The 21754-nt window shown below is 36.4% G+C and overlaps 1 protein-coding gene and 1 non-coding gene across 5 annotated transcripts in view; both read right to left on the bottom strand.

Moving 5' to 3' along the window:
- The window catches only part of sns (sticks and stones), a 342172-nt gene that overhangs the window by 139237 nt on the left and 181181 nt on the right, over positions 1-21754 (bottom strand). The gene's annotated exons all lie outside the window — the stretch shown is intronic.
- TRNAS-GGA (transfer RNA serine (anticodon GGA)) lies at positions 355-427 on the bottom strand. Its single transcript has one exon. It is a non-coding gene; the product is annotated as a tRNA-Ser (tRNA).

The raw sequence follows: 21754 nt of genomic DNA on the forward strand, positions 1-21754 counted from the left end.
CTGCATCTCAAGATAACTTTACAAAAATATTGTTGAATTCCTAGAGTATTTATATAAAAAAATTGAGATTTTTATCATTATTTTATAATACATTTTCCTATATTTATATTAGAGTACAAATTTAAAAAATATTACTACTTATTTAAATAACTTTTGGTCCAGATGGTCAATTGTTTCTATTTTTTGTGTATTACTATTAAATGAAATTTATAATAGTCTGTAATTTTTTCAAGTAGTTCTTAACATATTGCATTTGCCTTACAACCTCCTTAATAATTTGATGCTACCATCAAGCATCATATTATAAAGATGTTAATATGTTGAAAATGTAAATAAATTTATTGCGAAAAACATTACCTCGGCCGGGACTTGAACCCGGATCTCTTGTATTCCGTACGAGCATCCTAAACCATTAGACCACCGAGGCATATGTATAAAGTCAGAAGTAAACATTGCAAGACCTATATTCAGTGTACAAACCACTTGCGAACGCTGGCAGACGTTATACTAATTAGATTGTGCCCTTTCAAACGGTAGCAAATAATCTAGACCTCTTCTTGCTTAATTAAAGGCCTCCGTTATTTGCCTTTCCTCCTTAACGCCTTTTCTGTCTATGCCTTTTCTGTCTATGCCGCTGTTGAAAAAGACTCGCAAGAATTAACACAATCCTAAAATTATATCATCTGTCTATGTGTGTCCCGTTAGTTTGTCATGCATGCCGTACTTTTTGGGTCATTCGCGATCGAGGTAGCAAGACACGGCGAGCATGTATGCAATTACAAACGCGCTCGTCGTCCATATTTTTCAAATATTCGATTTCGATTGTAACACGACAATGCTACTTTCGCACCGGGGTGCTTTTTGTGCGACTCCGGCCGTATCGCTCGACCGACCCGACCGATCCGGGACCGATTGCGGAAACGCGAACAATTTTTTTTTCTCCACCAAAGGGACGCGGAGGGATGAGCCGACACATCGCGCAAGAGGACAGAAGCGGAACGCGGGGGCGGCGTTATCGAGTTACGCCGTTTAACGGGTATCGATTCGCGAGCGCGAAGTCGCGCGCTCTGGAAAGCGCACGGCCGTTCGTCCAGGTTACATTAGCGAATCCCTTTGATCGGGCCACCGATAACCAAGCCGACGAACGTCACGTACGTAACGCGTTTGTGATATCAAATCGTGACTCCGCATCGAAATCGTCGCCGCTGCGGCGGAGCGCGGCGCCCTGAACTTTCCGCGGATGATGCACCAGAGCGTACAGGGGGCGGAACTGGGGTGCATTATTTTAGTAGAGAAGAGCCGCGCGATTTTAACGGAGCAAAGTGGGGATTTATTACAGATTCGTGGACGTCTGCGTTCCCTCCAGGAAAAGTGTACTTAAAAACTCGCGATTAGCGATGCAAATAAGGGCATGCGAGAGAAGATTGTGTGGGTAATCGCGTATGATTAAGCTTGCTGCGAAAAATCCAGAGAAGAATAGTACGTCGTACTATATTAGGAGGAGACGCGGTGTAATTGAGTTAAATTTTTTAAAATCTTAAATAAGATTGTAAAAGAAATTGTAAAAGTTAATTTTCCTATTTTACATTGTATATAAACCGCGAGTCCTTCAAATAATCGTTTTATCGTACTCTTAAAATTTGGGTATTTACTCTAAAAAATGTCGGTGTTGATTTAACACCCTTGCAGTGTCTATATAATGCTTGTTAAATTAACATCAACATGGTGTGGTGGATTTAAAATCTCTGGTATTTATATCAACATCATCATGATTTAAAATGGTGTTAAATCTATATATAGTATGTTGGTGTCAATTTAACACCAACACGGTGAGAATTATACAGATACCGCTTGGTGTTAAGTTCACACCGCTATTTTTTACAGAGTTTAATTCTATAAATATCTTTGTAATTCAACTTCAGATTATTTTGAAAAAATTACTCTAAAATCCAATCAGATTAAGAGTGTATCTTATGTTGTCTATTTATAAAACAATACAGAGATGTGAAAGACACATAAGAATCAACGTAATTAAGCATGTATATAAGTTCTCTAATGTAATATATTAAATGTATAAAAAAAAATTCGATAAAATACGTATTACATGTTTTGTCTTCTTCATTGAGCCATCTTCAGATACTCGTTACAAATGTGCAGTCAACATATCACTTTAGATTAAGGTTCTCCTTGTGATGATATAGACGATATTACTTCAAATTTGTTGGCTACAAATAGATGTACATTACACAAAGAATTGAGAAGACTACACAGAAAAAAGACTATTCTTAACTCAACCATAATATACTCATATATAAGCAAAAATATTATAATCTTGCTTCAAAGATATCAATCTTGATTTGATTAAATTTGTTTTGATGCAAGTATTACTTTACACTTAATTCAAACTTGCTCAATATTAAAAATATCAATATAAATTCAAGACTAAAATTTTTAAAGCAAGATTACAATATTTTTGCTTATATATGAGTATTATGATTGATTTAAGAACAGTCTGTTTTTCTGCGTACTCGCAAACGGTTTACAGGCCGAATGTTTGGAATTTCTCGTTGTTCTAGAGAAGAAAATGATGTTTAAAGCGAGCAATAATTTTATCCAAGCGTAGCACTCACTCGTCAGCCGCTAATTTTATTTTCTTATATAAATAACTTTGTCAGAACAATTGAAACATCGTTGATGATGTGAGGAAATGAATTCCCGTCAGAAAGATTTCGAAAATTAGTACACATTCACAGAAATAAATTATATGTGTGTCAAGAAGTAAAATTTAGAATTAAAAATCGTGTAACCAGTAAGGCAATCAAATACTTTTTGAGGAGAAATTAGACAGATTGACAATGACTAAGATAAAAATAATGTCCAATTTTGTTTATGATAGAGATAGTTGTCTATTTATACTCACAAATTAGATTCGCGGAAATCTCGGAGTTCAATGGCTTAATCGTATAAAACTATGTGTCTCGATTACCAGAAAAAACGGAGTCTGAGATAATTAGAACGTCCCGATAATATCCGAATAAACAGAAGCGTAACATCTATCTGTTCTACAAAGCACCTCGATTACATTCTCTTATTGTACCAAATTGTAACGTAGTGCTTAATACTTAATTTTGCCAATTTTATGATTTTACCCTGAAGATGATTTAAACTGTGATCGAAATATTTACTTATTGTTGTTGATATTAATACATACAAGTTTTATACGCTACTGTGACGGTTTACATTGTTTTGCGTTTCTAATTTATGATCTATCTGTCTGTCTCACAAACGGTGAATTTTTTTTTAACCGTAACTTTAAAATTGTAAATAGTGAGTTTTTAACAGTAACGTTAAAATTGCAAATGCATCGGAACAATTCGCTCTTCCATCACCGCGTATATTGCGTAAACAATACCTTCCGCGAATGGAGGTCACCACATTGCGAGCGCATGGAATTCCTGACGTCACCCCGCGATGCATCCCAGGTATTCCTGCAGTGGTCTATGTGGACATGTGTATAGGTCATAGGTTAAACTCGTCAAACGTCTTAGGGGATGAGGGATTGCCAGGCGGCTAGAGAAATATTCATCGAGCGGCGAAACGGGTCGCATTGGGAGATGCAGTTTGAGGAAACGATCGCTCGATAATGATACGAGAATCCGTTGTGTCTAAGAGGTCGTTAGACTCTATATTCCATAAAAATAAACGGCAAAAGAAATTATCGTTCGTGACAGAACTACCTCTCGCTTGAAATATTAATCTCGCGACGAAAAGTAGAGCGCTCACCAGAGTAGAGCTCGTCGAAGCCACACAAAGCGGCATCTTATGGATATCCGACGATGATATCTATTTCCAACGAGGGACACTATCAACAAGCGTTTCTGCTCGACATTTCCCCCGTGGCAAGAATTCTCGATTAATATCGATAAGAATTATGTCAGATCGCTACGTACAAAACGTCGCATCATAAAAGTTTCAATTTAAAAAAATATTTTTATATTCACTGATCTGTTTCGCGAAATATTTATAATTCTCTTTCAATGTATAACAAATTCGTAGAAAAATAATGTGATACTTTTTCAAGTTTATAACAAATTTCTAGGATATTGAAAAATTAACGTAACATTAAAGTGCTTCATGCAGATTTCAAAGTCGGATAGTATATTACAGGAACACACACATTTCATGATATTATAAATTCCACAATTAAGAATAATTACATTAAATTAAAGGAAAAATGGATATTAATAAATAAAATTTATTATCCGTGGGAAATGTAGCTGAAAATGTAGTTCTGAATTTTAAATATGCTATTAAGTAATACGTTTTTAAATTTCCTACATTTGTAATCAAAATTGAGTTATAAAATGGTTTCCGAGACACGTAAAAAATATATATATTATTAGGTTTTTTCATTATACATATTTTATTTATTCCAATATCGATAAAAATCAATAATGAAAATCACTACTGTAAAAAACGATATTTCATTTACGACGCCCAATATTTCATTCTTCTCTCGATATACTTCATAAAATTTGAGCGCTTATGGTTTAGTAGCACGCGATGCATTACATAAACGTACACATAGGTACGCATGTAGAATACAGAAGAAAACTTTATATTAATTTACGATTTGTTATTAAACAATTTAACTTCTATATGATTATTAGTTTGTACAGTAAAGGGCAAATGTGAATAAGTAATTTTACACATATTACAGATATCATTAATTAATGAATTCGCCGCTTGCGTAATTAATGCCTCGCATCGAAACGACGGAATGATTCTCGTATTACCTAATAGCATTCGCATTACATAAAATTGATTTGTATCTCGCAATATCGACGGTAATAATAATACAGTTTTAGAGGATTTTGCGAGGCTACTCCATCACTCTTTCAAAGTCACCGAATATCCCTCTGTGCGCTTTCACGATTTAACGTTTGTGCGGCGCTTAATATTATTCGGCGAAAACCCAAGTAGTAATTACTGCAAAAATATTGTTTTATTCGTTTTCGAGGATTTTACGAGCGATATTGCAAAGGGCTGGACCGTAACGCGCGTGTCCATGTATAAACACGTAAAATGAAATTGGGGAGAAACGCATAGGGGGAAAACGCGCAGGTGAATATGCATTTTCGTTTAAATGCCATTTTGTTGCGGATATATATTTTCGGTGCGATCGTACTCGTGGCGCGGAACCGAAAAGTTAACTTTATCAACGCAAATGGAGATATTCAGTATGCGAAAAAAAAAAAGGATATTGCTAAATCACATTTGTAAAGTTATGTCGTTACAAATGGGCACGGAAAACATTTGTCGATAACCGTCACTCCAATTGTATAATTCATACATATGTATTTACATCGTTAGCAGAAGCTCGAAAACGACAAATATGGGCGATGACAAGTGAATTAAATATAACAAATATAAATAAACAATTCGCGCAGAAACTGGCACATTGCGTAACAGTTAACTTGTTAGCAGCACGCTTTTTTCTTTTTCACAATGATGGGCTTAATTTTTCCTGTAATGTGAATAAAAAAAACGAAAAATTCTATATAAAACGCCATTTAACAAACTACAAAATTATTTTCTTGCTTATATCATTTTTTTATATGCAAATAGTAAACATTTAATCAATCTTTTTATTTTAAACTCACTCGCAGAGAGCGTACATTCACCTTATTATGACATCGTAGTTTCCAAATATTTCAAAAAATGAATGTCAGTTCTGTGAATAAAAATGTATTCCCGCTTTTCAAAGTAAAATACGTTCAAATTACATTACGATTTAATCGTCTTTTTGTTATACCTAACTGAATCAAAATTTTTTAATACCAATTTTAGTCTCGTTTCGAGAAATGATATTAAAATAAATTAAACAATGAAACTATCCAATAGCAAAAGTTCGATTTTGTCATCTAATTTATCATGATGCCACATTTTAAAACGTTCAATACACTGGATAGGGTAAACTAGGATGTTATGTATAATAACTCTCCATAATTTCTCCAATAATTGATAAATAGTGCATTTTTATAGTCATTCTTAAAGATAATCAATATTTACAGTAGTTCATATGAGTACACTGTTCAAAATAACAATATTATAAATATTATCTGATATTTTTGCTTTCGACTATCTGCAAAGTTTTGCACGTGTCTGCTAAAAACTGTTATAATGTCTAATAAATTACAGTTAAGCTGCCATAATCAACATTACGTACACAATAAAAGTACGTAAATTGCAAAGTGACCTATAATTAATACTTTTATTTTCACTATTTATTTATAAATACTATGGTTATCTTTCTTAATATCACACACACACATGGCCATCCTTTTCCCTAAAAATCAGATAAGATGGCCAATGCATACTTTGTAAAATTTTGATAAAATTAAAGTTCTGTTAAGTATTTTCTCTTTAATTTCGATAGTATTTGTTACTTTAAGCTTCAGTAAAAGTAATATCCTAAATATTGTTAAAAAGTAACAGGAATAAATGTATGTTTTTTGCATTTTAAAAAACTATGGCCATCATACCCGAGTTTACCCTACATCGAGAATCAAGGGAGAATTACGGTATTCTCTGTTTCCATGCGTGATTTGATGAAAAAAGATTAGACATACAGCGTTTCAACGAATAGGTAAATAACTTTCGAGAATGATGGACTGTGCTATCCTGACGCACATAAACCCCGAGTGCAGTTAGGACAGTCGGAGCCGTTCATTTGTCGTGCGTCTGCATCAAGTATCAGAACCGGCAGGCAGGGTTTCCACGTTCGGTGACGCGCGTTACAATTTGGCTTAATCCGTCGGCCCAGTAAATCAACGGTGGCTCGACATCGCAGGTTTACGGGCGTGCCTACGTGTCGACCTGATTCGCGTCTATCTAACGAACCTGCCACAGCGTGATCAGCGCAAACTCTGTGACCGTGCCCATCGCTAAGAATTATACAGAGGACTGAAACGAAGAAAGGGAGAGAGGGAGAGAGAGAGGGGGGAGGGGAGGGGAGGGAAGGAGAGACAGGGCAAAATTGCATCAAATCAGACCAATTTGTCTAACAGAAGGAATTTTGGGATTGACCTGAATTATGCAAAAAGAGAAATTAAATAAAAAAAAAATTAATTAAATTATATAATTTTGTTATTTTATAAAAATTGCTACGGGTGTTAAATTAATATATTCACTCAGATCTTTTTCGGTTTGATACAATTCAATTAATTCATAGATGGAAATGTAGAGATATCTGTTTCCGTCGTCATTCTGAAACTGACATCCAATACATCAGATGTCACACATTCCATTTAAAAAATCGTTCGATCAATTAATTCGTAAATATATACACATGACCGAACATAGAGACAATATGAATCATACCATCCACTAATTTTACGCTAATAATTTGATTTGAAATGTTATATGCATAGCAGTTTCACAACATACCTACATAGAAACTTTGTATTATATAGGTATCAAATTGAGATAGTCTACGTTAATAATAATTTAATTGTAATGATCATGTTTACTAATTAACGTATCGTTTACGTAACATAATATCTTACTTCTTTACACTGAAAAAATATATTAAATTTCAATAAATATTTGTTTATGAATAATACTAACTAAATATTTACTAAATGTGAACATATATTTTTTTTCTTACAAGAATCATTATTAATAATTTGATTTAAGTATAACTTTTATTGAGTAAATATTTATTTACTGTAAGTAAATGTTTAGGTAGCACTATTTAAATAAATATTTATTGAAATTTAGTAATTTTTAAAAATGTATCTTCATCTTGCTCGCGTATTATTGTACATTAACACCAATGAGTAAAGTGGTAAAGAGGCCAAGGCAGGTATTGGTGCCTAATGATATATATTAGGCAATTTTGCAATTTGCCTAATAATATTATATATTGTGTGAATTTCTACAATTTCCAAATAATATGTTTCATTGTTTGACTTGGAAATTGTAAAAATTCACACATATTATTAGACATCAAGACCCACCTTGACCAAATGTAGTTACATTCACTCATTTATGTTGGACATTTCTCGATTCATTTTCACTGAATATTGTTTATTGTTCATTAAGTTGGCATTTAAATTTAACGCGCAATAAATTTAAATTTTATGTACAAGTAAAATTTTTCATATAATATTTTTCTATATTAGTTTCAACGAGTAAATCATTTATGATTATATTTGAAATATTCAATAATTGTATATATTTTTCATAATAAAAACATAATGAAAAATTTGATGCTAAAAAACTGGGAAAATTTGATTCGTTGAAATTATTTTTAAATATTCTGATAAAAATAAACAGAAAATGATTCTGTGAAAAGTATTATTTATAAATTCACTTTTATATGTTTTTATATTTATTTTTATTTCTGTTCAACTCCTATCTTTTTTGTATGTTAAACTCGATTCAATTACTTTACATGAAAAAGCACGTAACCGTGGTTATTTAAAAGAACGTAAAAGAACGTAGCCTCGCGATTTCTATTCTCACAAAAGACATCCGCAGGTCAGTCGACCGGTGTACTCAGCGCAAAAGGAGTATTGAGACCTTTTCTCTTTCCCATTCGAGAGAGTATTTTGGCCCTTTACGGATAAAGGTCGATCGTAGTCTACGGCGATCGGGATTCGAGGGCATGCACCGGCCGATGGCATGGCGAACCACCGGGCGTGAAACAAGTGCAGTGCATCGTCTGCAAGATAACGTGGTATACGTGTGTGTAGGTGTGCACAAGTGTAGCACACTGGCTCGCACTCTAGCATACAGGTCCGCGTCTATCGCCCCCGTCCTTCGCCCTCAAGATACCCCCGGTGTGGTAGAGCTCCGTCTACGGGGCTGTAAATATTTATACCGGCGGAGCGTGAGAAAATTCTGAAGCGGCGATGTGTATGTGTATGTGTAAGAATGTGCGGGTGGAAAAGGGGAATAGCTGAGGGAACGTTGGTAGAGAGCGGAAAGAGAAGTGAAAGAAGCGTGCGATACATCGTCTCGCGCGCGCGCGCACGGGGGTAGAAACGAGAAACAGACGATTTTGCTTCTCGAGGGTCTTGGACCTTGGCCTCCCCCGGGGACGATGAATGAGAGAAAAGGGCTCGGCGAAATTCGCGCTGCAATTTAGATGCGGACGCGCCGGAAAAGCCGGTGGTACGCTGGCGAAACAGCGGCGTCGCAGCTGCAAACGGCAAATGGCACGTCGAAAATTGACGAGGGTCATTACCGCGTCCTCGTCGGCCAAGATTATACGGCGGTGTGCCTCGTGACCTGCCTCTCGTTTCAACATTAACTCGCACACGTATCTACGCGAATGTTGTGCGGCCCAACACACGCCGCCGAGAGCGCTCGATAAAAGCTCGGGAAAAACGCGAGCGGAAACGCCAGATCATTGTAAGCGGCCTTGTTAAACAATAATAATAATCACGTGTGGTCCGCGAGAGAGCCGCATTTTCTCAAAACCGCAATTCTTTCTCCGAGGCCTGACCTGGCGTAATCGCGAGTACCGAGAATGCTCGAGGATATCTGGGTCTAAACATCAGAGATTGCGCACTTTATTCCCGCAAAATAATAAAAGTAAAAAAGTTAAGTCGCGAATACGAAAAAAGTGCTATCTTTTATACAATACGTATTTATTTAATCTTTTTAGTAGATAGTGGCTCAGCACTCCACGCAGTTATCTCATAAACTTTGTTCTGGAAAAGAAAAATGATAAGTGTCCAGGAGTCTTAAAGTTCATTATTTCTACATTGCTTTATCTCATATAAAGGTATATAACTACTGTAAATTTAATTTTATATATACTATTATATTAAAAAATATCACTATAAAAATAAAATTTTTGAAATGTTCCGAGCACTCCACTTATCTTAAATGTTAAAAAAAAAAAGAGAGAGAACAAATATAAATTCTCTCTCCACCTCGATTTTAAATATCAAAAGTATATTTTTCATAAATGACATTTACAATTTTTTGCAGTACCATTATTCTTCACGCGTAGAATTTCTATCGACGAAATTCTTTTTCTGTTCCATTCTTATCCAGTTTTCGACTGACATAATTTACGGGCTATTCTCCGAAAAATCGTGACTCGACGATTAATTTTCGTCGACGCTGCCATGTTACGGATTTTAATGTCACCCTACGCTACTACCGGTAGTCGGATTTGACCAGCTGGCATTGAATTACTCGTACTCGCCTCGTGGGCTTTTAACAGGTGCGGCGACGACGACGACGACGACGACGACGACGAAGCTCATTTGGCGATTCCTTTTGAAGCCGCGACCACTTCCGCTCCTCGGCTCGACGATCCCCTTAAGTATTCAGAGACAAGGATAGGAGGTTGCAGGGTGGGGTGACCAAGCTGACGAAGAAGGTGGAAACTCGGAAAGGTGGCGATGGCGCGCCACGGTAAAAGATGCGTGTTCCGGTGTATGCTTCGTGTGGGACTCTCCCACGGGCCCGTGGAGCCCCTGAACTTGCTTTATATTTTCTCGCCGTCGCTTATAAGACGTCGCTCGCCTTCTTATCGTACCGCGAATATCTATGCGGGACCGGTGATAATTAGGAATTCGTGCTCCGCTAACTCCGCCGTGTGTCGAACTGTGTCGCACGCGGGTCTCGCTCGGCGGAAGACACTAACGAGTGCTGCTCTTACAATCAGCGATGACGAACGTGGCTGATCGTTAAGACACCCGCGAGAGTATATATCTAGGTGAGCTTTATGTTTCATTAATTTTTCGCAAGCGAATTTAACGCGGTAAAATTGTATCTTAAGGAAACTCTGTTTAGAAAATGACTCGCGTCATTTTAACCATCACACGGGTGAAAAATATCTCTTGAGGATAAATTATATATGTAACACGGTAAAGAAAATTTTCGCAATTTATTTGTGACCCCATAAAAATTGCTCGTCATCCCATTGCTCACAAACACGGTGACTTGCTCGATTCTTATCCGAGGGGGGGACTTACTTACGGCGGACTTTACACACGAAAGGCAGAGATTTATTAATTAGTCAGCAATTATGAGCACCCGGAAAATTCGATATACGATACGGAGTTTTTTTTTTCTACGGCACACTTGATAGTGTACGCGCGAGAAGCAACGTTTTTGCAGAATTATACATTTTGCAATTATACGATGCGTCATGCACGCTCGCATCGATGCAATTTATCGTGAGCGACGCGGAAAGACAGCTTGTGAAACACGAGTAAATTAAGGCGAAATGGAGAACGCGAGGATGTAATATGTGAAATGCGTTACAAGAAATTACTGGAAGTAGCGCCGGTATATCTCACGAATCATCTGCATAATTTAATTAGACAATTTCGGAACGGCGTCATTATTTTTGTGTGAACCGTCATTTCTGGGCGTCATTCAGGTTTCACGATAGAGCACACGAAAGTGTTTCAGTTCTCTCAGTAAATAAACTCTTGATGAGTGTGATATATGCATGATATGATAATTTTATTCTATTAAAAGTCTCGTAATACATACACGTTGAAAATATTAAATGAATAGTTAACTAAATGAATATTTTTAAAGGTCTACTTTTTTATTGGTAAAAAAAATAAGGGAAAAAAATGTTTTAATATATCATGGGAGATTTAGAATTAATTGCGTATAAATTTTTTAAACACGCGTATAAAATTTCATTATACTAATTTAGAATAAAGAAGGTGCATTATAATCAGAATAATAAACTGCTAGACAAACTACACGAATGTATAAATATTGTTTGATACAAAAAGAATTTCTTATGAGTCAGTGCAATCCTCTTTTCTTTTCTCTCGTACATAATAATTTATTATTTAGAAACAAGTTCACAGGGAAGATTCTAAAGGTATTAAAAGCGCGTTAAATGATCGTTGCCGCTTATTACTATATGAAATCAGAATACATGCTACGATAGATTCAGTATTCGATATCGGAATATTGCCGTATGTAAACGAAAGAAAAATTATAATATCTTTCGCAGAGCAATTAGAAATCGACGATAAAGGGGTCAATCATATCAAGCGTCGTCGTAACTACCGGTTGGCAGTGCATGGTGCATCTCTCGTTCCACGGCCGTTATTCGGCCCGTCGGGACAGGAGTAAACAAACGCTCGCAATAAATGAATGAATAAATTTGCAATATAAATTTCACGCCGGAACCACGCCGGCTGGCCGTGCGGCTAGATGAAAGTGCGAGGAAGACGAACCAAAAGCAATGGAGAAAAAGAGAAAGAGGAACTACGCGAAAAAGAGACGGAGGGTTCCACCGCACCGACGGAATAATTTATCGGCAAGCGTGTCCAGACCTCGGGAACGTTTGTGCATGATTTATTCGCGTATTCGACGTAACACCGGTGGGGCACGAGAGAGGGAGAGAGAGGGGGGGGGGGGGGGAGTGTCCGCGAGATTCGGGGAGGACGGGCAGAGGGCAAAGAGGAGGAATATCCGAGAGTGACTCACTCAGCGAGGACAGGATAAACCGCGTCCACGAGGTTTCAGAGGAAGTGACGTGGCTTCTGTTGAGAGAACAACTCCCTCTCGTCATTTGTCTCCTTCTCTCGCAGTCTTCATGCCGTTCCTTTTGTTGTTCCCGCGCATGTACGTGGCCTGAACCCGGTTGAACTGAGAAGGCCCGGCACCGAAGGCATCTGAGGAAAGGAGACGGGAAGGGCAGGGAGGAGTGTCGGAGAGGGAGAATCTGGAGACAATAATGGTAAAGGAGCCATGACCTTTGACTTCAGTGTCTTATACATGATGCGCTTTGTCGGACGCGTTCGTAATACCCGGGGCCGTCTTCCTCCCGACTCCTTTATTATCCCCCTTGCGTCGCGTTATCCTGCATCGGGGACAATGAGAAAATGAGACCGGCCCCCACCCCCTCCCCGCTGTCGAAGATTCTTCGCGAGTAAATGCAAGATGCTTAAAAGAATTCAGAAAATGAATTCAGACTCTAGTATAAATAAATTACTCTTTTCCCTCTAGACAATCATAATTAGCACGACGCGAAGATGCATAAATAGTTATAGAAGTTTCAGAAATTCCTCATCGACAATTCCATCAAGAAAGTCAGATTACTAACATTACCATTTTTCGACGCAGATATTTATATTCAATCAGTATATTCATCGACTTGGAAGCGTCGAAAGTAGGCCAATCATTGGGATATTCTTTTCTCTCTTAATTTCTCGCTTGCGAAAATTCATGAAGATCCTTAGAGAGAACTTCCGGGCTCTTAACGAAACTCTTATTGATTGAAATTATTCAGATAATATTCAAGAAATGAGACATTGAAGGGAACACGAAATTGCCCTGATTAGCCATCATCTAACGTTTCCGTGCCGGTATTCACGTATACGTATCTTTAAGCGACGGTTGTATAGATGATCTCGACATGGTTAGTATATACGTGCGTATATTGACAAGCACGCGGAATGTACGTACGCATATGCGTGTTACAGCCTACGTGGATGTAGCGTATGTATGTAGTATATATACGTATACCGTCGAGAAGACAGGAGATCAACAGCAACCGAAACTGCCGTTGCCGTAAGTTGGGCGGACGTAATAGCGCCTCAAACACCGTACTCGCGCCGCTGATGAATGGCTGCCGAGGACGGACGTGTGGGGTTGGAAGGTTGTCGGCGAAGGGGATCCAGAGCCGAACGTGTGGAGTGCCGATGGAGTGGTAGCACCGTCGCCACACTCCTACACCCCCGGGTTTGTATTCGCGCAGCGTGCGGTAGCGAATTTCGAAGCCGGGACGCGGATGCTTGCAGCGGTTTCCTCAGAAACCGGAATTCCCGACGGCCCGGCAGCGCTGGACGAGACGGATGGTGGAGATCCAAAGGCGAGATCCGGTCGACGAAAACACGCCGGGGCTAATTAACGCTCGGGCGCTACGTGAACCCTGGTCGAATTGCGGATTATTTGAAGGTTTGCGAGCGCGAGCCTCTACGTACGTATGTTTCGTAAGCTTGATCGATGGCGTGATCATAGATGCTAGTATAATGTGAATATATATATATATATATTATATAGCTTTTATCATTATTCCATTAATTGGAATTATTGTTCTAAAGATAAAAATATGTATAAGGAAAATACTTGTTTTGATTTAGCATTGAAATGGTCAATCCGTCACTACTCAGCTATGAAACTGCAGTGTCGCAACATTGATTAATGTTGAGGATGGTCGCGTTTCACTGTTTGGCCCATGCAATGTGCATTTGGAAAAAACATGAGATGTATTTTGCGATTCACTAAACAACGATATATAATTGTTCAATGCCGGTAATTATTTGTATATGTATTTGATGAGGATGGCAAAAAACATAGTCGAAACGTCCAGAAATTATTAAATTTATATTTTATTTATAAATATATTTTTTCTGTCATTTGTTATATTTGCGCAAATAAGTACCAGCGCTGACTCCTAATACCTCGTGAATCTATGTTTTAATTTATAATTAAAGAAGTCCCTACTAAAATAGTTATTCCTTAAAATAATTATTTTTATTACTTGTTGTTCTAAAGATAAAAAAAATTTAACTGACACGATAAATTTGACATTATTTTTTTTTGTACGTGAATTAAAAAAATAGTTAAAATTTATATAAATCTCTTTTATTACTTAAAAAAAAAAAATAAATAAATAAAACTCACTTGAAGTTTGATGAAAAAGATTTTTCTATGCGTTTGATTCCCCAAATCTCGATCCCGCGAGATATTCTATTCTTTTATTCATTTTATTATTATACAGTAGTATCGACACATCGACATTTTTATTAAAGGTGTAACGCTTTTTTATTTGATTAGCGAGAGCTCTCAATTAGCGAGGATTATATCGAAGATATATCGTGTACAAATATTGAAAGTACGTCAAAACGAAAGATTGACTTGCTCATACGCGAGTGTTCGGACACTAAAGCGAAATAGGTGAAGTATTCAGCGATTGATGGATTTCAATTTCCGCTCGGATACGTGCAGCCAGAATTATACACGAAATGTCATGAGAAAAATACATTACATATGTCAATATGTAGATTTTTACGTACTACGAAATATTTTCGTCTTCCTAAAAACTCAATAATCGAGTTAAGTCGGTATCGCGTCATCGCAAGTATTTAAAGTAGTTTGTCAATAGAATTTCAGCGATATCTTCTCAACCATGCATATGTCTAATCGATCGATACAAATCTAAATAAAATATTGAATTACATGGAAAAAATAGTTTTATCAAAGTATCTAAAAATTTAGCTATAAATACAGATTTGAAGGTAATTTTGTTCCATCAAAATAATTATATAGGATGGACTCGTAAGTTAATAGCTTATGAAATGTCAAAACTTTTTGCAGCATTGCTCATCGTGCTTGAAACTCCTATATAATTATTTCGACAGTTTAGCAAAATTATTATTTTCAAATACAGTTTTGGTAAAGTATTAAAAAATTTAGCTAGATACAAATCTAAAAATAATTTTATTAGATTACCAAAATGATTGTAGAACGCAAAAAAGTTATTAGAATATAAAAACTGTTTGCTTATGTGATGTTTAAGATTCCTACGTAATTACTTTAATAATCCAGCAATATCATATTTTGCAGATATGCTATATTTTTAGAAAAAAACTTGTTCAGCTATTGACAGTCGGACACAGATAATTGTATTCAGTGCAGTAATCTCTGTCTTTATGCTATCTTATATATGCAAACATGAACGTATCCATATGTATTTTAGTTACTTAGATATTTGCATTTCTCAACTTGCCTTTTGGCTTAACTAGCCCCGCTTCATCCTACCTCAGCAAAACTGTTCTTTTCGTTACAGTTATTCGCCTGAAAGGAATATGTTAAAATAATTGTAACTTTAGATCGCACATACATAGTGATGATAAAAAAATTGGAAAAAATCCGAAAGAAGGAATATTATAGTCATGCAATCGCGTTTCGGATGATTGGTAGACCACATTTATAATTACGTTTAGATCGCCTATAATCGACTACAACGAGTTAAACCGTTAAAGTCAACGTATCTATGCTGTGACCTGATTCATCCAGGCTTAGCCTAACCAACCAACTATGATATTATACCGGCGATTAGAGGCTCGATTATAGCATCAGCTCGATGAGTCCGATGCGCTGCTTGCATAGAAATATTTTCGCGTGAAACGGATATCGTAAATTTATGAATATCATAATTTACTCCGAATTCATCGAGTCGTATCTGCTCGCTTAATTTAATAAAATAACGATATCCATGAATATATTATTTTTGCAATCGGCTTTAACGTTTGCGTATATGTTGAATTTTCCATATCGTTGGCAATGATCAAATCATCGAGATGTCAAAGCGCACTTTTCGATACTTTTCGCGAGTAACGAGTAAATACTTATATGTGATAAATATCATTACGATGCGTGATTTTATTACACTTGTGGATGCTGCCCATTTTCTCTGTTATTAATAAATACTACTAATCTACGTTTCTTTTGATCGACGGCATAAAAAGTCATAAAGTTCGCCCGCTCGATCGAAGAAGATATTTGCGAAATAAAGTCGTGTCGTAAAAATGTATTATCATATAAATAGCGAAGGGCGGCAACTAATGTGCTGTGTTGGAGCGCCCTCATTGTTTCCATCTCCATCAAGAGAAACTCTGTAATGTCAAGAGCTTTTTATGGTTCACGTTCTGATTTTTCCTTTTTTTTTCATTCCTGTCTGGAATTCCGCGAAAAAAATTTGCGGTTATGTGCAAGAAATATCATCGCGTTTCTAGAAAGACCCTTTCATTCGTATTTCATACGAGGCACATAACTTTCATATATAAGGTACTACTAATTTCAACAGTGGTCCGAAAGTTTTTAAAAAAAGATCAAAACAAAAACAGAAAAGAGGAAAAGAGAAAGAGAAAAGGAAAGTGAGGAGAAGAGATGAGAAAAATATTTTCTGCTATATATTTTTATTAAACCCTTAATGTTAAATTTATACTGAAACAAAAGTCCACAAGCGAAGGAAATCAAACGAGAGATATCGATTTCTCCTTTTAAAAATATACGTCGAAAGACAAATTATCTCGATTGTCATTGTAATGCTTTAAAATTCAAGCCATTTCTGTTATTCTTTTTAATGTTTACGCTAGTATTTATCACTGATAAAAAAAACGCCCCATTTCTAACATACCTTCCGCAAATGTCTCTCTTGTTGTTTCTTTCAAATTATTATTCGCACTTATGTGCATGTTGTTCCGTATGTGTACTCGTTCGCCTCGCAAAGCCTTTGATATTCAACGTTTCAAATCAAATAAAAACGTCCCGCCTGTGTATGGCGGGCTTTGTAAGGCAACGTTATGTGTTCTCGACGCGGAAATTTGAATAATACGTGTCTCGCACGTATTTTTCAAGGAAGAAACCCGTTGTGAACTAGAGGCTGATTTTTCGGCCAGTTCTCTCTCTCTCTCTCTCTCTCTCTCTCTCTTCGAGAAAAGGTGGCAGCAGTTATTTGTTTCATATACAAAAAAGGGCGGATTATTTGCATAGCGAATCTCTTTTAAACGTAATCTCACGTCGTCTTTTATATAAAGTCAGATATGGTTGCGGGTAATTTAACTTTTCTCTTGAACATTCTTCTCTACGTTGCATTTCCAAAATTCCTGTATGAGAAAGACGAAGAACTGTCTTCTAAAGGGAAATTTCCGCTGGCATATAGTTACAAATAAAGTTCTTTAAAATATTTTTATCTTCTTTCCCTTTTGACTGATGCATTTTGGCCAGAATGCTCCATGTCAGAAATTAAATGTAGTAACTGCACAAAATTACTTTACGAAAGAAAAAAATCGCGATGACAAGTAATTTGCAATAAACGTTTATTAGATACAATAAAAATATAGCGTAAGTAAAACATTGCAAAAAATTCATTATCAGTCTTCTACATTAAAATTAATCTCATTTATTTAAAATTAATCAAGCTTAAACGTAATTTTTTATAATTTCAATTTATGGAATTTCAAAGTAATTCTAAAATACAATGAATAATTTAATATAAAGCTGTAATTACCTCTAGCGTTATGTTGTAAGAATCTAATGAGAAAATCTTACAGTAATTTTGTCTTACGCTTACACGTTCCAAATCTGATTGGAAGATAAACCTTATTAAAATTGAAAACTTGCATGTTATAGAGAAAGCATAGTAAAGAAGATTGCTTCTTAGAGATCAGAAGTTATAAAGTCAAACAAACTTAGGCGAACGAATTATTTACTTAAAATTCGGTGCATGAAATATATACCCTTCATATGCGAACTTTATTAACAGAGCATTCTCTTCCACGGCCCGGGGGAAAATCTTTTCGCCAAAAATCTGGATTTTGGAACGCCGGGCAATATAATAAAAAGGTGCGCGTTTGAGAAATATTATACTTTGCGACAGTTTTGTAGCGAGAGAGATAGGGTACTCGCCAATGTGAATGCGCGGCTCTAAGGGTGACTTTTACCGGGAAGACCACTTGAGAACTTTTCATATCTCAAGAGTGTACTTGCATCGACTACCCTAGGAAAGGACGTCGCACATGTAAGGTATCGAAGTGCATCATCCAGCGTTTCTCCGTCGAGGGCAGCGAGACTCCGCGTCGCGAGCGTGTCATTATTTAGAATTAACGTGTAACTGTCATAGTCGGTTTCTCATCCGTCCAGCGATCGTTCGGCGACGATACGGGGGTGACGTGGAAATTTTCAAGTGAAGCGCCATAACTGAGATAAGTTACGAGGAGCAACGTCTCCACGGCACCCAAGCGAAATGACGGCGAAATGCGCGCGCGGTCGCGCGGCGGTATGGCTAGTTGGAAACGAGAGAGAGAGAGAGAGAGAGAGAGAGAGAGAGAGAGAGAGAGGAAGAAAACGAAAAAACTTTAAATCCATGTAAGAAGGAAGAAAGAGTGTCGTCGACGCTTATCCCAGAGATAAATGATTTCATGCTCAGCTTACGACGCGTCATCGTCGCTGTCCTCGTTTCTCTCTTTCTCTTTTTCTTTTCGTCCTGACTGGCCATTTCACCCGACGCCGCTATTCACGACGAAAAGAAAGAGAGAAAAATGGAAAAAAACTAGTGCTTAGACAGTGTGATACACGCGCCTCTAAAGTACATAGGATGCTGTTCCTTTCTTTTCGCGCTTTGGACGCGCTGACCGTACTGGCTGATGATAAAATGAGAGCGGAAGTGATTTCATAGTTCGGGCAGAAAATCAGCAGCTGATAAATTCTCGATGATAAGTTTATGCTCACGCGCGATTGACATAGTTGTCCGGAAATTTCGCGATTCGATATTCCGATGATCGATCGTTTAAAGTTAGCGGCTGGGCTGCCGCTGATACCGGCTAAAACTGCCGTTCGACTGTACCGACGTAAGTTTTAGGTTTGTATTACGATAAAATATTACAAAATTTATAATAAGATATATTTCAGCGAATCTATTGTTACAGATTAGGATACATGCGAGGTTTCAGAAACCTTTACAGGACGGAGATCTATTTTCTTAAATCTTACAACTTTTCCTTGAGAATTTGTTATAATTATTTAGTAATCATTATTTCATTGTGTTGTTTCTTGTTTCAAAATATGAAGCGCTTCAGTGCCATTATAGTTTTTTCTGTTTTGTATACTGAAAAAAATTTAATATCTTAATATTTCTTTAAATAATACTAAGTAAATATTTACTAAATATACATTAATTCCTAAAGACTCCTTAATTATACAAAATGGTTAGATACAACAGGGTAATAGGAATTAATGGATAACTTTTAATACACTTAGGACGTTAATCGCAAAGAGAACGAAAAAAAGAGGGAAAGAAAACTCTGATATTAATTATAATCCAGATGGACATCAAAAATAATTTAATCTTAATGTAACTGATCAGTGTACATTCTTCGTTACATTAAGATTAAATTATTAAAGATTCAGTTTTGGTTTTGATATCCGTCTGGATTATAATTAATATCAGAGTTTTCTTTCCTTCTTTTTTCTTTTTTTTGCGATTAACGTTCTAAGTGTATTAAAAGTTATCCATTAATTTGAACATAATTGACACTGATTCGCTGAATGATCAAAGACTAGTTTTTGACTAAACCTATAGAATTTAAGCGTTTGCGATATAGTGAATTTTTGTTTTAGTGAGCTACCTTCTATTGTTTTACAATAAATCGTTTTTGCTTCGAAAAAGTTTACTTTATATACATAATAATTTTAATACATTTTAGATTGTTATTAGAGTTCATTTTTATATCAGGTGTTAAACTTAATTCCTGCCGTTTTTCGTCTCCAAAATTGATTTGTTTCGAAGGGAAGAAGAATGAATACCTTAATCAAAGTAATTTCCTCCATTTTCTACTTTATTACTAATTAATAATACTTTATTAATAATACTTTGGTTAAGGTATTTCCCTTCGAAACAAATCAATTTTGGAGACGAAAAACGGCAGGAATTAAGTTTAACACCTAATATTATAGTTTCCATTAATAGATGGAGGTGGCTCACTGAAATGAATTCGTTTTTAAGAAAACAAATTTTTTTGTAATTACATCATACTGTCTCTGAGGATGGCTCAAAAGTGGGCCGAAAAATGTAAGCAGATTAATTATTAATAAAGTTGTTTTGTTAACCATTTGGTTTGCACAAGAATTATCGTGCTTGACTCCTATTGTCCTGTTGTATCCAACCATTTTGTAAATATTTATTCAATAAAAGAATAATGAAACAAATTAATAGTTTTCAAATATATGTTTATGGGCTGGTTGTTCCACTTTTCGGTAAATTTTCTATTAAGTAAATCTAACAATCCGCGGTAATGTTGCTACTTACCTAACAGATAAAATTTATTGAAGGTAGAACAACCGGGCCTATATTTGGTAAATATTTATTTAAAACTATCTAAATAAATATTTATTAAAATTTAATTAAAATATATTGAGTATTTATTTTTTTTACAAGGATTATATCATTTTGATTCCCTGAAATTAATTAGTGCTTTTTAATTAACATAAATTAAATGAGTTTAGCAGACCCAGCGTTAGTGTGTACAGATTTTGACGTCAGCGTGGTTAATGCGCTTTCTGTGTAATAAGGAAATCCATTAAAAAAAATCTCCCTTGTGTTTAAAGAAAAAAAACGTAAGTTCCGCCTCCCCCCCCCCCTTATATTTTAACGGTTATTCCATCAATAAATGTATCAGATGTATATTTTCGATACATGGCGCGTTTTATTATGTAAAAGGTATATATACTCCAATGAAACGTCCTACACATCTTCAACGTAATGGGAGGGAAGACGGGAAGAAAACGTTGAATTTTAATATTTCGTGCGCTCGAATCGCCAATACCGTCCCGCGTAACACGAACCGATGGATTCGACATGAATGTATTATCAAGCCATTCCCGCGCTGTCTAGATCGAACGGTCGGCGTTCCTTAAAAATGTATCCGCCGGCCATTGACGTCAAACGCTGAACGAGATCGCAGGTAGTGCCACGCCCGATAAGTCACCCGAACGGATCTCGTTCTTCTGGTTCCGCAATAAGAAACGGTATGGAGGGGAATATCCGGCACGTAACGGGGGCGACCCGATTATCCTGACGATTTGACGTCACATGTAACAGGTAACGTATCGGAATGTAACGTGAAACATGTGCGAGTACGTGAATTATGGTGATTACGCTGCGTGAGGGATGGCAAAAATAAAATTC

Source organism: Trachymyrmex cornetzi, unplaced genomic scaffold, assembly GCF_001594075.2.
Source record: "Trachymyrmex cornetzi isolate Tcor2-1 unplaced genomic scaffold, Tcor1.1 scaffold138, whole genome shotgun sequence".
Lineage (NCBI taxonomy): Eukaryota > Metazoa > Arthropoda > Insecta > Hymenoptera > Formicidae > Trachymyrmex > Trachymyrmex cornetzi.